The sequence below is a fragment of the Eptesicus fuscus genome, chromosome 13 (assembly GCF_027574615.1).
Source record: "Eptesicus fuscus isolate TK198812 chromosome 13, DD_ASM_mEF_20220401, whole genome shotgun sequence".
Classification (NCBI taxonomy): Eukaryota; Metazoa; Chordata; class Mammalia; order Chiroptera; family Vespertilionidae; genus Eptesicus; species Eptesicus fuscus.
The window spans coordinates 11,414,361-11,429,564 of NC_072485.1; positions in this window are offsets into that span (position 1 = coordinate 11,414,361).

A 15,204-nucleotide genomic window follows, 5' to 3' on the forward strand; every position below is an offset into this window, starting at 1 on the left:
CAAACAGTGGCTTGGATTTCCCTTCATCTTTCTTTCTCTGGCTTTCCTCACCACTTTTTCAGGATACTCTTATGACAAGCAAGGCATATGAAAGACATAAGAGTGACAAAATTCTAGATAATGGGATCTTTCCTGACTCATGTACAGCTCTAGAAATTAATTTTCAGTTCTGATAGGAAAAGGATTTCACATACTCTATTGATTTGTCTCTGTCTGAGCCCTCCATGGAAGCAACGTCTGAGGAACTGCTTCCAAGCCAACACCTTGCTGAATAGAAAAGAAACAGAACTTTGAAGACCCTCACAGAATTCACTCAGAGAGTTTATTAATCCCTGAAATTCCAAACATTCTTCATGACATTGTGCCACTGGGCTTTTCAAGTGGTGGCAGGTGGTCTAGAGTTTGTCTGTTTTCTATTAACTACAAGAGCAGCCCAAGGTAAATATAAATATATAATAAGTACAGCAGAATGAATGAAAAAATGCTAGGCTTGAGAAGAAAACATCAAAGTCTCGGCAATTGTCCCATGAGAAACCTCAGAGGCACTTTGTTGAAGGATTAACAGTCCTCTGAGGATGGGAAGAGAAAGTCACCTTGATGAACAAAGGGCTTGTTGTTCTGACTCCCTGCTCTCTATCCTTTTCCTCCCTTGGCACAAGAATGTCTGCCCTATGGCTCATTTTTTAATCTTAATTGATTGTCAAATAAATTCTCCAAAGGTGTTAGCTGATAAAGGGCTTGTACTAACATCATGGTTTTGTGTATTTCTTTATATTTTCACTTACTTCATCTTATTTACTTATTGCAACAACCCTATGAAGTATTTTTTGCTCCATCATAAAGCTATGGAAAGTAATGCTTAGAGGTTATTTATCCAAGATCCCACTGTCAAATGTAATCCAAGTCTTTTCATTCTTATGCATATTATGTCATCTCCCTCTTCGGACTACTCTCAGGGTAGTTTTTATTTTAGAGGAGACAGTAAGCCTTGGAATGAGGCAATAGTTATAGAAAACTGAGGAACAAGGGAGAATATCTTTGCTCACTGTTTCCTCAGATCTCTGCAGGCATCAGCTGACTATGACTGCCTTTCTCCACTTCCTGTGGCTGGCTCTGCTCATATAATCTCCATAGGATTTACTCAGTTACTGAGGCAGAATTAAATCATCATTTTGGAGCCACTGTTATCAGTTGTCCAAGTCTTTGAGACAATTTGGGGGTTTAAATAGATTATTTATCAGTGATGTTAAATGGATTTCAACTCCTGGCCATTGGTGATAGATTGTTAGTGGTTCCCTCCTTGAAAAGGATACTAAACTAGCTCAGTAGAAAAACATCATAATCAATTATTGCTGTCTGTATAACCTCTGGGTTGAAGAAGCATTAAGATACCTGTAGCATATTTGTCATTTCTGTCAGTCATTGCATAATAGCCCTCGAATGGCTCCCAGAGATCCCATACTCCAATTTCCTCATTTTACAAATAAGGGATCTAAGGCTGAGAGAGGGAAGAACCCCATTTCAATCTTGTTACACTGATGCTGTTTCACTTAAAGGCAAAGGACAATTTTAATCTGGTATTGTAGTTTGATTCCTTGACTTCATGTGAAAAGTGCTATCAATTGTACAAGGAGTAGATATTCTGACCCCTCTTATATTCCTTTTGGAGACATCTTTCTCAGCTTTCCATACTTCTTATACCTTAGCTATCTAGAACCTTTCTGCCTTTGCCCTGTCCCCTGCTTTAGTCACCTGAGTCTTTCTTTATATATACTATTAAAGGCCCAGTGTATGAAATTCATGCACGAGGGGGTGGGGGTTATCCCTCAGCCCAGTCTGCACCCTCTCCAATCTGGAACCCCTCAAGGTATGTCTGACTTCCCATTTAGGCCCGATCCAGTGGGATCGGGCCTAAATGGGCAGTTGGACATCCCTCTCACAGTCTAGGACCGTTGGCTCCCAACTGCTTGCCTGCCTGCCTTCCTGATTGCCCCTAACTGCTTCTGCCTGCCAGCCTAATCACCCCCTAACCACTCCCCTGCCAGCCTGATTGATTGCCTGCCATGCCTAACTGCTCCCCTGCCATCCTGTTTGCCCCTAACTGCCCTCTCCTGCAGGCCTGGTCACCCCTAAATGCCCTCCCCTACATGCCTGGTCCCCCCCAACTGCTCTCCCCTATAGGCCTGGGTCCCTCCCAACTGCCCTTCCCTGCAGGCCCGGTCGCCCACAACTGCTGGCTTGGTCATCCCTAACTGCCCTCCCCTGCAGGCCTGGGTCCCCTCCCAACTGCCCTTCCCTGCAGGCCTGGTCACCCCCAACTTCCCTCCTCTGCTGGCTTGGTCACCCCTAACTGCCCTCCCTTGCAGGCCTGGTTCCTCCCAACTGCCCTTCCCTGCTGGCCATCTTGTGGTGGCCATCTTGTGTCACCATGGGGGCAGGATCTTTGACCACATGGGGACAGTCATCTTGTGTGTTGGAGTGATGGTCAATCTGCATATTACTCTTTTATTAGATAGGATAGAGGCCTGGTGCACGGGTGGGGGCCGGCTGGTTTGCCCTGAAGGATGTCTCGGATCAGGGTGGGGGTTCCCTTGGAGCGTGGGGCGGCCTGGGCGAGGGGCCTGTGGTGGTTTGCAGGCCGGCCACACCCCCCGGTGACCCAAGAGGAGGCCGTGGTATCTGGGGTTCATTTTCCTTCTACAATTGAAACTTTGTATCCTGGAGCAGATGCAAGCCTTCTGCTTGCTCTGTGGCGGCAGCCATTTCTGTTGTCATTTATGTATTTTCTATCATTGAAACTTCGTAGCATTGAGTGGAGGCCTAGGCCGGCAAGGGCAGGTGGAAAGCTTGGCTTCCTCCATTGCCAGGGAAACCCAAGCCTCCCTCCTGCTCTCTGTGGCCATAGCCATCTTGGTTGGGTTTATTTGCATATTCGCTCCTGATTGGGTGGTGGGCATGGCTTGTGGGTATAGCAGAGTGATGGTTAATTTGCATATTACTCTTTTATTAGATAGGGTGCCTCATGTTGTCGACCTGTCTTTTCCCCAACCTCATCTCCATTAAAATAGATCTATCTTATGTCCCTCATTCTTAGATTATACAAAAAGAACTAAAAGGTAAGTGTTGATTAATATTTTACTCCTTCAGTGTGCTAATTGAGTTATAAAAATAGGATTCTTAGAGAACCAATGCCTTAATCCCAAGAGAAAAATTTCAAATGAGTGGAATTGGGAGTACCAGTGGAGGCTGGTTCTTGTAGAACATGAGATATTTTGATAGAAAGCAGTCATTGAATTAGGGTCATTCCTGATTGTATATGTACCTTAATATATTTTGTTTTAACACCTCATTCACTGAACCTTCCAACCCTTTGCTTCCCTCGATTTTGTATGCCTCATGATAACTCTCAATAGCTGTTCATATTTTACAGCTATAGAATCAAAGACATGCAGGAGTGATGCTTCCCCCTGAGTCTCTTGGAAAGTTATAGACAGTACTGAGATGAATGATTACTGCCTGCAGCTCTGTAGCCACCCCTCTCTGCTCCTTAGCCCACAGAACTACCCTGCTGTTCTTCCTACTTCTGTCAAAAAACAATTTTTCGCATCAGTCTGCTTTACAGAGGCTCAGCACACTTCAGTGGGATCTGAAGGTATTGTGTTCCCACTAATGATGTTTGCTTTTCAAATCTACATGACTCTTTAGTGGATAAATACTATATTCATTTTAAACTCCTACCCTTTATTTAGTCTCAGACAAAGCTTCCTTCCAGCAGGAAGATGTGGGATTAAAATATAACCATTTATCTGGTAGTACTAGAACACAGAGTACAAACGAACAGGCACTGCATCATCCTGCCAGCCATGTGAGCTCGGTTTAGATCAAGTTGGTGGTCCTGAGAAATGTCACATGTTCCTGCTTCCATGGCTGTGGTAGGGTGTGTGCTTTGCTCAGGAATCACAGACCTTGAGTGAATGTCAAAATGTATAGCCATTTTTCTACATATCACAAAACCTTTTTTCACAGAAGAGATTATGGGAATGGGGTAGGATCTGCTAATACTAAATATTTACAACTCATCTAAGGAGTACATCTAGAACCAAGAGATGTCATTTTGTTATTTTTTTAATTTAATTGATTGGAGTGATAACCTATATAATAAAAGGCTAATATGCAAACTGCCCCCTCGATCGGGAGTTTGACCAAGGGGCAGGGACTGCTGGCCAACTGCCCATGGCTTCTCCCTCCCAGCCTGCCTGGCCCAATCAGCCAGATTGGAGCAGGCTGGACGGACCCCATCTGTGCACAAATTCGTGCACTGAGCCTCTAGTTTGTTAATAAAATTATGTAGGTTTCAAGTGTACAATTCTATAATACATCATCTGTATTGTGTATTCACCACCCCAAGTGAAGTCTCTAGGCAGGTAAATAGATAAGCAATGTATAGTGTCTTGGATTGGCATGAGAGACCCCTAAATAATCATATTTAACATTAACTTTCCTCCAATGCCAGACTCCTTGATAGAAACTGTTTGTACACATATTTCTAATTCAGGTAGCAATGCATGAAAAATTAAATATGTCTATTTAAAAGATAAAAAATCCAAGTCTTAGGGATATTACGTTTACCAAGATTGTCTGTTACCCATCAAAGATAGATTCAGGATTTGAATTTAGTTCTCTCTGACCCAAAGGGCTCCGCTTTTTTTTGTTTTTGTTTTTTTTTTTTCTTTTTTTTTTTTACTAAAGCACTATGACTCCTATAATTGGTATCTATATATATAAAGAGGTAATATGCAAATTGTCCAGGATGCCATAACATCACGACCGCTCAGGAGGAGGCTGCGTGCACAGGTGGGCGGGAGGGGACTGCATGCGTGGTGAGGCAAGCCACGGATGGCACAGGCCCACAGAGAATAGGGCCTGCCAACTGCTGCAGCAGTGAGCAGGCCCACAGAGAACAGGGCCTGCCAGCAGCGCATGAGCAGTCCCACCTCTGCACATGAGCTGCAGAAAAAACATCTGCTATGCCCCTGTATGCCACCACTTGCTGTGTTCTTGGTAACTTGAGTTATAAGAATCCAAGAAGGTGATCTAGGGTTTTTCCACCTCACCTTCTTGGATTTCCACCTCACCTTCCTGGAGGAAAAAACGAAGGTCCACTACTGGAGGGGCTAAGAAATGTCATATCCTGCCCTAGCCAGTTTGCCTCAGTGGATAGAGCCTTGGCCTGCCTACTGCAGGGTCCAGGTTCAATTCTGGTTAAGGGCATGTAACTAGGTTCCAGGCTCCTCCCTGGCCAGGTTCCAGGGGCTCATGCAGGAGGTAATCAATTGAAGAGTCCCTCTCACAGTGATGTTTCTCTCTGTCTTGCCCTCTCTCTTCTACACTTTCTAAAAATCAATGGAAAAATATCCTCAGGTGAGGATAAAAAAAAGGAAAGAAAGAATAAATGTCATATCCTATGAAAGAGACATCTTGAAAATGCGTAAAGGAAGTTGTCATTTTCTTGTGGTGAAGGGACTGGAGTCCGTGTTGATGAAAACACCTTGGCAGCTGCGGCTGCTGGCAGTGGCAGCAGCAGTGGGGTGATGGGGGCGGAGCCTTCCCCTGATCAGCCCGATTGTCTCCTGCAGAGGGAGGCCAGACTGCGGCTTAGGCCCGCTCCCCATGGGAAGCAGGCCTAAGTCATCAGAAGGACACCCCCTGAGGGCTCCTGGATTGGAGAGGGTGCAGGTTGGACCGAGGAAACCCCCTATGCACACATTTCATGCACTGGGCCTCTAGTGCAATATATATAATACTAACCAGTTAAGAGACTAAAATAAATGCTAGAAAATTTTCTCCATTACATTTTAAAGAATTCATTAATATTCTACAGCAATATAAGAGCCAGCATGAACTATGAAATTATAAATAGTGATTAGCAGGCCTGAACTAAGAAGAAAACAAGGAAAGTGAAACTCTGTGTGATACAACTTCAGTAACACTGGAAGGTCACCTTTGCATCAAAATAATGCATCCTATCAACATGCCTGGGATTTTCATACAATTATTGACTGTCAGAACTAGAAGAAACCTTAGATACATCCATTTTATAAGTGAAGAAGAGACTCAGATTTGCAAAATAATATCTCAAAATCTTATAACTACTGAATGTATGAACAAAAAGTCATGGCTTAATGCATATAGAGCTTTTAGATATCGCAGGATCCTGATTAAAAAGTACCTAAGATAAGCATTGAAAATAGATTTCATCACATGCCAACTCAGATTCACAGGTAGTGGCTGTTTGATTTATCATGTTGACAAGGATTTGGAGGCTGCATCTAGACTCAGTGGGAAAGAATGCTATATTCATTAATAATATTTGTTCTATCTACAGGAAGTGGACTTTAATAGCACATGTGCTATATAGTATATTTTTCTGATTTATAGGATTAAAAAACTCCCTAATTCCTTATCAGTAGAGTGGGAAAGTCTAGCCCTGGTATCAGAAGATCTGCTCTCATGTCCTAACTGAGCTGGGTCCTTGGATGAATCACAATGTCCCTAAACCTTAGTTTCCTGATATTTAGAAAAAGGACTAATTATAGATGCTCTGTCTACCCCATATGATATCTGTGACAATAAAAATAGGTAATGCTTACACCTGCAGATGTATGTTGTAATTTTAAGAACTACTTTTTATAGTTGAAAGCCAAAAATTACCAGACCCAGAAGGAGGATAAAGGAGCTCAAATTAAAAGCAGGAAGATATTACATTCAGTTTTTACTGAAGCTAGTCGTGTTGCCGAGATTGACCTGAAGTGAGAGGAAAAGGAGAACTTTTTGAGAGTCTTTACTAACTTTTCAGGTTGTAGGGTTTCTTTACAATATAGAGCCTAATTTCCTTGGAAAACAAGTATTTTCACTCCTTTCCCACACTAAGGGTTGGTGGTTGTGATTCTTTCGAATAATGCTTTAATTTGAATGAATGCATGCTCTACTTTGGCCTGGCTTTCTAAGCCCCTGTAATTTGGCTTTCTCTCCTTTAGTCTCTTACTCCCCAGACAGACTCTTCTTTCAAGAGGCTTTCACCTCTACCATACCTCTGTCCTTTTCTCTCTGTGGGAACCAGCTTCAATGGCATGTTTTTCAGAAACTCAAAGTCAATGTATTCAAAATAAATTCCACCATGGTTTCTCCACAACCTTACACCTCTTCTAGTCTTCCCATCTTTGTCAGGAACTTGAGAAACTTGTTTTTTTCTTTTTGAAATCTGTTATTCTTGACACTGCCACACCCCTCCCATCCTTCACATTCTATTAAGTACCATCAGTATCTCCTGAATCCATCCACTGCTCTCTACCACTGTTACCGCCTTGGCCATTATTTGTCATCTGGACTCCTCGATTACTCCATGAGTCTCCTCATTGGCCTCTTTACTTCCCAAAGCTGGAATGATCCTTCCCAAATACAAATCTGATCATATTACATCTCTGTTTATATTCCTTCAATGGTTCCATTGCTCTCTAGAAATAGAGCTTACAGGGACATCCAAGGTCTGTGTCCAGTCACAGCTCTTGGTACTTCTTTATACCCTTAAGCTAACATTCTGAGTTTAGCTTAGTTCCTAGAAGTGGAACTTTTCCACTTTGGGGTCTTTGAATACTCTGTTTCTTCAGTCTGAAATACTTACCTGCTTCTCTTCACCTGGCTAACTTCTACTTAATCTTCAGGTTTAGCTTAAATCTTAGGTACTCCAGCAGACCTTGCCTGATGCTCTGAAATAGGCTTAGTCACCCTCCTTCCACATTCCCCAAAATGCCATTTATTTCACTATTACCATATTTTATAATAATTATACATCAATTATTTGTCTTTGTCACTAGTCCATTAGTTCTATTAGGGCAGGAACTATGTATGAATCACAGTATCCATAATTACAAATTACTAGTGCTCAATAAGTACTTATTAAGTGAATGAGTGAATGCATGAATGAATGGATGCTTTCTCATCTCAGTGAGTCTTGATCCTATTCACTCTACAAGTCCACCTTAAACACATAATCTATAAACATTTTTTTGTAATTTCCATCCAAGTGTAATATTTACTTAGACCCCTTAAGTACATTATTGGTTTTAGTTTTATCATACTCCTTTTTTTTCTGTTTTGAGTTGTAGTTTTTGTTATCTTTTGTCATCCCCTTCAGCCTTCTGTGAGTAAGGATATATCTAATTTACCTTGATATACCCTCCAAGTGCCTAGCCCAGAGCCCAGTACGTCAGATATATAAGCAATATATAATGGCTTAAATCAACAAAAAGAACTGTTTAAATAATGAATGCAGGTATCTTACAGAAGTTTAAGTTTGGCAAATACTTTTCAGTATATGAATATGACTTGAATGAAGATGATATAGCAAATGCTTTTTTCATATTTTGGCATTTTCATATTTTGGCTGTCTTAGATCATACAAGAAAGAGATGATTATACTTTGAAAACATACCCTCCAATATGCAACAGTTCCTCAACTCATAGAAATCATGGTTAGAATCAGCAAGTACCATTTGTCTATTCTGCAGTGTACAGGTTTATTCCAAAGATACCATTTCTGATTTTTTTCACCTGAAAATAGCTATGAACCTTGTGCATACATAAGATAATCCTGTACAGAATGTTTTATTTCTCATATTAATGTATATCTGGAGATTCCATGAGCTCTAATATCCCTTCTGATTCTAAAAGTTTAGAATTCTACACACTAATTTATTCAAAAAGGAAACTACCCTAGAGCTTTGGAATACACACCAAAATCAGGAGATATAAGTTCGAACCCCCAAATTGGCTGCTTATTATCATCTTAGTCTTGGCTAAATTCATGCATTGGCCTTTTTTTTTTTTTACTCATACTATATTCTGGGAATTGGGGATACAATATTGCACAGATAAATTCCGTTGACAAAATAACCTAGCCTCTGTGAACCTTAGTTTTCTCATTTGTAAGACAGGGTTAAAATGAGATGTGGATTGCCCTACTAGACTGGTGACGAACACAAGGCTTTTAGGATAAGCTTGTTTGGAAATTAAAATAGGAGCTTTCTCAGTTATAAAACACTAGACCTGGCCTGTTAGTACTTGAGGGTCCTGCAAGTATGTACATTATGGAGTTCCTCCAACCCCTTTATGAAGCATGATCTTCTCAACCACAAATGTGAGTTCCTTGAGGTCGGGACTTCATTTGTTGTGCTGATCCTTGCTTATATTCAGGGTTAAGTAGATTACCCTGCATATAGTAGGCATCCAGTACTTGCTGGGGAAGGAAAGAGTTCAGTTCCAGCATTTATGCGAAGCCCACGCAGAAGACTTACCTTCTCTTGCTCTGCTGTGAGCTTGACCTGAAGGATATCAGGAAGCCTGAATACGCTCAAAGAACCTAAACTGCTTCCATATTCTTGTACCTCTTTTTGCCAAAAAAGCAGCACTCTGAGTAACATCTACTTGACCTCTTGACTGGGAAGCAGCACAAATTAAAATAGCTTTAATTTAAAAATCCCTGGCCAGGGGACCCTCTTCCATGACTGTAACATGGGGACTGGCCACCTATGCCTTGAAAGTTGGCACTATGGGGAATGATGCTAAGCATGGCAAACTGAGCTTCCAGAAATCAATGCCCCTCGTCTATCACCACCACATGATGAGATTGCACTTCAAAGGCAGCATGACAGGAAGAGTGGAATCCAGGGAGGTGGATAGATTAGACGTTTGGTTTCCAGCCAGAGTTCTAGAGGCTCAGAATTTGTGATGCTGGGATCAACTGGGACACATTTTTTTTTTGACACATAGCTATATAAAATGACTCCTGGGCAATAAACAATGAATAACAAAGTACTATACAAGCTATCAGGTAGCTTGCAAATATGTAAGATTAACTTGTGACCCATGTACAAGTGACACTGTTATTACTATGTAGTTATCTGCTGCTATCATAGCCTTCTGTGCCCATTCATCTCCCCCCTCCTCAGAGCGTCACTGCAAATGATGGGCACACGGACCACAGAGAAGTGAAGCCTGTCTGATGAAGCAGCAAAACCACTTTTCTGGCCTCAGTTATTATTCTAGCTCACTCTTGTTTGTCTTTTTCTGAGAGTTCATAAAACTTTAGTGCCTCTGAATTTTCAGGCTATCCCGAGTGGTTTAACCTCTGAGTGGTTCTAGTTAATCCCCGTTGACTTTAGTGATAGGGAAATATACTGACCTGTTTCTATTTAAACTTAAAGGAAGAATTGGCAAAAATGTCCACATTTAGAAGTTAAGTTTATATATTTTCTTTTTTTGTTTGGCACATATTACTTTGTGTAATTATTGCAGCAATCCATTAAATTAATAGTTATGGTGATGTTTATTTCTCGAGAGATCAGATAGAAGCCCTGAGAGGTGTGTTAGCCTGCCGATGGTTACACACATGCCAAGGTACAGAAAGCAGACAGCCCCAGCCACTGCGAGTCTATAGCTCATTCTGAACCACTGCTGTTTATTGCAGTTGTACATCATGCATTCACATCATTCGGAGAGAGACTTTCCATCTGCTCCTTGCCTTGGCTGTCAGTCCTATAGGATGTGACTTTGGCCATGAGGAAGGAGGAAGGAGGAATCCTGTCAGCTACTGAACCTCAGTTGACCTGAATGCCTAGAGAGAAAAGTCAGAGGCAACGCCCTCAGTGATGCTGGCTGTCAGCAGTCTGGAAAGGAAGTTTAGGTGCCAGGGTCTGCCACAAACCAGGGAATCAACAGCTTCCTGTGTTCAGCAGGGGTGTTGGGGTGGACATGTGACATTCTGTGACAGAGGTAGTGTCACTAAATTTCTCTGGAGGAGCTTACAAGAGATTAGACAGATCCGAAAATAGGAATGTTTTAAGTCAAATGAAAGGACTTAGGAAGTAGATGGACATGTATAATGAAAAGAAACAAAGATAACTTGAAATAAATTTAATAAGAATTAGGCCCCTTTTGAAAGATTGGCTGTGTCTTTGAATTCAATAATAAGAATAGTAAAATACATTTTCTGCTTCAAAGGCATTTGAATTATCATTCTTTGGAGGATGTCATTAAAGTAGTTTAGGCACAAAAGCCAAAATAATCTTTTTTTTTATTCCCTCTTTACTCGGAACAATTTCATGTATCATGAAAAGGAAAAGGATGCTCAAACTTTAATTCTCTCTATCATTTTAAACATCCCTTCCGAGTGGCTGTTTTGTGTCTTTAATGACCTAGTTTTGAAATTGATTATTTAAAAGTTCAAAAAAAATTACTAGCATCTTTAAATATCAATGAGGGTAGACAAAGTGAGAAAACACACTTTAAGCAGTGGGAAACAACTTATAAAAAGTTATTCATCAAGGTTTATTTTATAGAGGTATGTTCTATTCTCCAACTTAGTAGGATCTGCCGGAAGTCGGCACTGCTAAGCTCTATGGGGGGCATTACGGGACATGTGATATAATTCCTGCCAATAAGCAGTTTGTGGTCTGTTGACATACACACTGAGGTAATTTAAAAATTAATACCCAGCAGAATTTGATTAAATTTCAGAGAACTGATTTGCAGTCATAAGCCAGAGACTGGAGAAGGAGCCACCTTCCGAAGCAGAGGAAACTGGCTTCGTGGAGGGCAATTCTGAAGGAATCTTGAAGGAAAGATAAGATGAGGACAAAGAAATAGAAGAACTTTTCAGGCAGGAGGATACAGGATCAGAAATAAGAATGTTATAAAACGGATGGTAGACGGATCTGACCGAATCTCAGGATTGGTCCAGCCATGGGAGCTGCAGGACATAAGCTTACACAGGAGGCACATGGCAAACACTCATGATGTGTTTGTTGAATGAATACATGCCTCATACACGTATTCCTTCCCAAATCTGTGATCTTGGAAAATTTGTCAAGCTCTCCATTACTCGGATTCCTCAAGTATAGTGAGGATAACAGTCTAATTAACTCCATACTACTATTGTGATTATAAATGTATGCAAAGTACTTAGTACAGTACTCTGATACAAAATAAACACTCAAAAGGTGTCTTGTTCTCTGCTGTACTTGTGGTCCCACACAACTTGCTGACACTTGCTTAAGTATTTTTGTTAAATGAGTAAAAGAATTCAGGAAGTAAGCAAAGTCAAGGAAAGGAAAGACATTCCAGGTGCAGTGAATACATTGGTGTAGTGGGATCTGGCTTGTCCTGGACCTCTAGCTGGTCGCAGCACTTGCAGAGGTCCAATCTCTCCAGGGAGAACAGTGTCTAACTATGAACCTTTCTTCTGGAATGGAGCTATGTGATTGCATATCCCTCTTCCCCACAATTAGGCATTCTGTAATTCCTTATTCTGACCATGCTGTGATCTGTCATTCTCGATTAGACAGGTTTCAATGGTTTTATACATCATCCTTCACTCCCAAGTACAGAAATTTCTTCAGTGGGGTCACAGCTCTCCTGTGCCCCCGCTCCCCCTGCCTCCTACTCCTGTACAGGACATTTATCTAGTGGGCAGCCCCGAGCCTCACTGTTATCCACCCTTTCCAATGTGATCATCCCTTGGCTGGGATCACTGCTCTGGACCCAACAAGACCTTGCTGTTTGTTGCTTCTCTGTCACTTCACCCAGCTTTCAGCCTTTTAAGCATGTGCAAAACCTGATGCAAGATTGTTACTTTTTCACTCATCCCACAAATTTTACAAATATTTGTTGAGCATATACTGAGTCAGGTACTTGTGCTAGTTGTTGGAGATAGAGTGGGAAATAAAACTACACACTTTTCTTTTCCCTTATGAAGCTTACATTCTTACTGGGGTCATAAACATTAGTGGAATAGATTTTAATAAGTGTACTTTTGCAACTATGATAACTATTTATTACAAATTGTATTTTTGGGGGGAGATTAATTGACTATTCCCAGCCAAATTAGTGTAAAATTAGCTATTGTGTCCTAAAACTGATTTTCTCTGCCATTCTTTAATATGCATATATTTTGGATTTGAAAGAGAAGAATCTATCGAACTTGATGATTGTTTGGATTTACTGATTTAAAATATGTGTATCCACTCTCTGTTAAATTCCAGGCTCTTTGCAAGCATTAATTAGTACAATGAAAAGAGAGGAGGGCATGGAATGGAATCTTGGGGTTTGCAAGCTCTTAAAGAAAGTGATGTCTGGAATAGCTGGAGAGCTAATATTTTGTCCTTTAAGATGAGAAAGGAGAACTTGTCCAGTAATGAATAGATTGTTGTGTCAGATACTATATAAAAAAGGAGGAGGACATGACCTGAAAAGTATCCCCTAGATGAGCAACTTGAAGTTTCTTGCTAAAATAACTAAGTGTATTAACCAAATGATATTTTTTTGGTTTTATACAAGAAAAGCTTGGTAGAATATTGGAGATGTTCAGATGTCCAATTCTGATGAGATAAGAAATTGCAACTCCTTAATTTACATTAATGGTAAATTAATCACAAGCCTTTAAAACAACTTCTTGAGAAATAGGATTATACCTTATACCACTTTGATTTTCTTAGAGAGGCATAGAGAAGATCATTAATCCCATTATGAAAGAACCTATGTGTTTTAGCTGGGCTAAACATACTTTTTAAATATATATATATATTTTTACTGATTTCAGAGAGGAAGGAAGAGGGAGAGAGAGAGGGAAACCTCAATGATGAGAGAGAATCATCGATCAGCTGCCTACTTCATGCCCCCCACACTGGGGATCAAGTCTGCAACCTGGGCATGAGCTCTGAACTGTGATCCCTTAGTTCATAGGTCGATGTTCAACCACTGAGCCATGCTGGCCGGGCTAAACATAATTTTTAAAAAAATTGAGATCCTAAACTGATTCTTGATATTCATCATCATTTGTCTATATTTTCATGTAACCATCTCCCTATTCCAGTCAGGCTTTGTCTATGATGTTATGAAAAACAATCCTGTAAGTGAAAAGATCCATTTTTATTACAATTTGTGGTTAAGTTTTGCTTCAGACCTAACCTGTTTTTCTTGATACATTTTAAACCAATTTCCATTGGAGATACACATCTTCTTTGCTTATTTATTCTTTCTTGACTTTCATAGCTTCTCTCTCACCTTCGTGTGCTGTGTGAATTTAATGAGCAATTTACTCCAATTCTGATAAACACATTTTTTCTCAGATGAACACGCTGCCTGTTCTTTGTTTCCTATTATGTTGAGAGCACCATTCTTTGGAGGGTGCCAGAAATGAGGTGTTCTTATAGTTTGTTTATGTCCATTAGCATCGACGCAGCAAGAAGCACACGTACTACTCAGCAGGATGTTCTTGACAGCCTATCCCCGTTAAAGGGATGAGAAATGCCCTCTCACTTCGGATGCTGAGGAGCAGTTCGTTCTTCTTACTGAGTTTCACTCACATGCAAGCATTCAGATAAGAGAGTTAACCTCCAAAGAATATACAATAATTATTTTCCAGGGTTGTTTTCACAGCTCTGTCCATACCTCACTGTTATTCCTCTTTTCTGCATTATCAGTGATGTCACCAGGAAGTGGTTGGCCTAAGTTTAACTATGAGCAGTTGGTAAAGCACTAAATGGAGGACTCACCTCTGAAAAGAGAAAGGGGAGTGTGTGTGTGTGTGTGTGGGGGGGACACTGAACGTCAGTGAAACAATAAATGGCAGGATGTTTGATTGTGTACTCTCACATTCTCTCTCTATGATCACTATTTTTTTTCGTGAGCCTAGTTAGGTTTTCATGCTTTTTAGTTCAGTGCCTACTATTCTGGAAGATTCATCTTTTTGAAATGAATATAATCACATCATCTCTTGCTTATACTTCTTAATGGCCACTATAAATTCAAAATACCCAGCTACAACTCAAGAGATTTTTACTGTCTTCCTATTTCAGAGAAAGTAGGAGCCTTAAAGTGGAGGCTTCCTTTACTATCTGCCACCAAACCTAGCAGGTTATTTATATTTGCATCCATCCTCTTTTTTTCTTTCTTCCCTCCCTCCACAGTGAAAAAGCTGTCCCTCTTAACCTTTCTACCTATGCTTTGTATTCCATCCACTTTCACTTGTATTAGGAAACATTTAATATTTGCAGGACGACGATAACACTGAATGGGACAGAGAAGATTCAGGGGACAAGTAAACAAATAAACACATGAGGAAAGGTGATTTCACAGAGTGGTAAATGC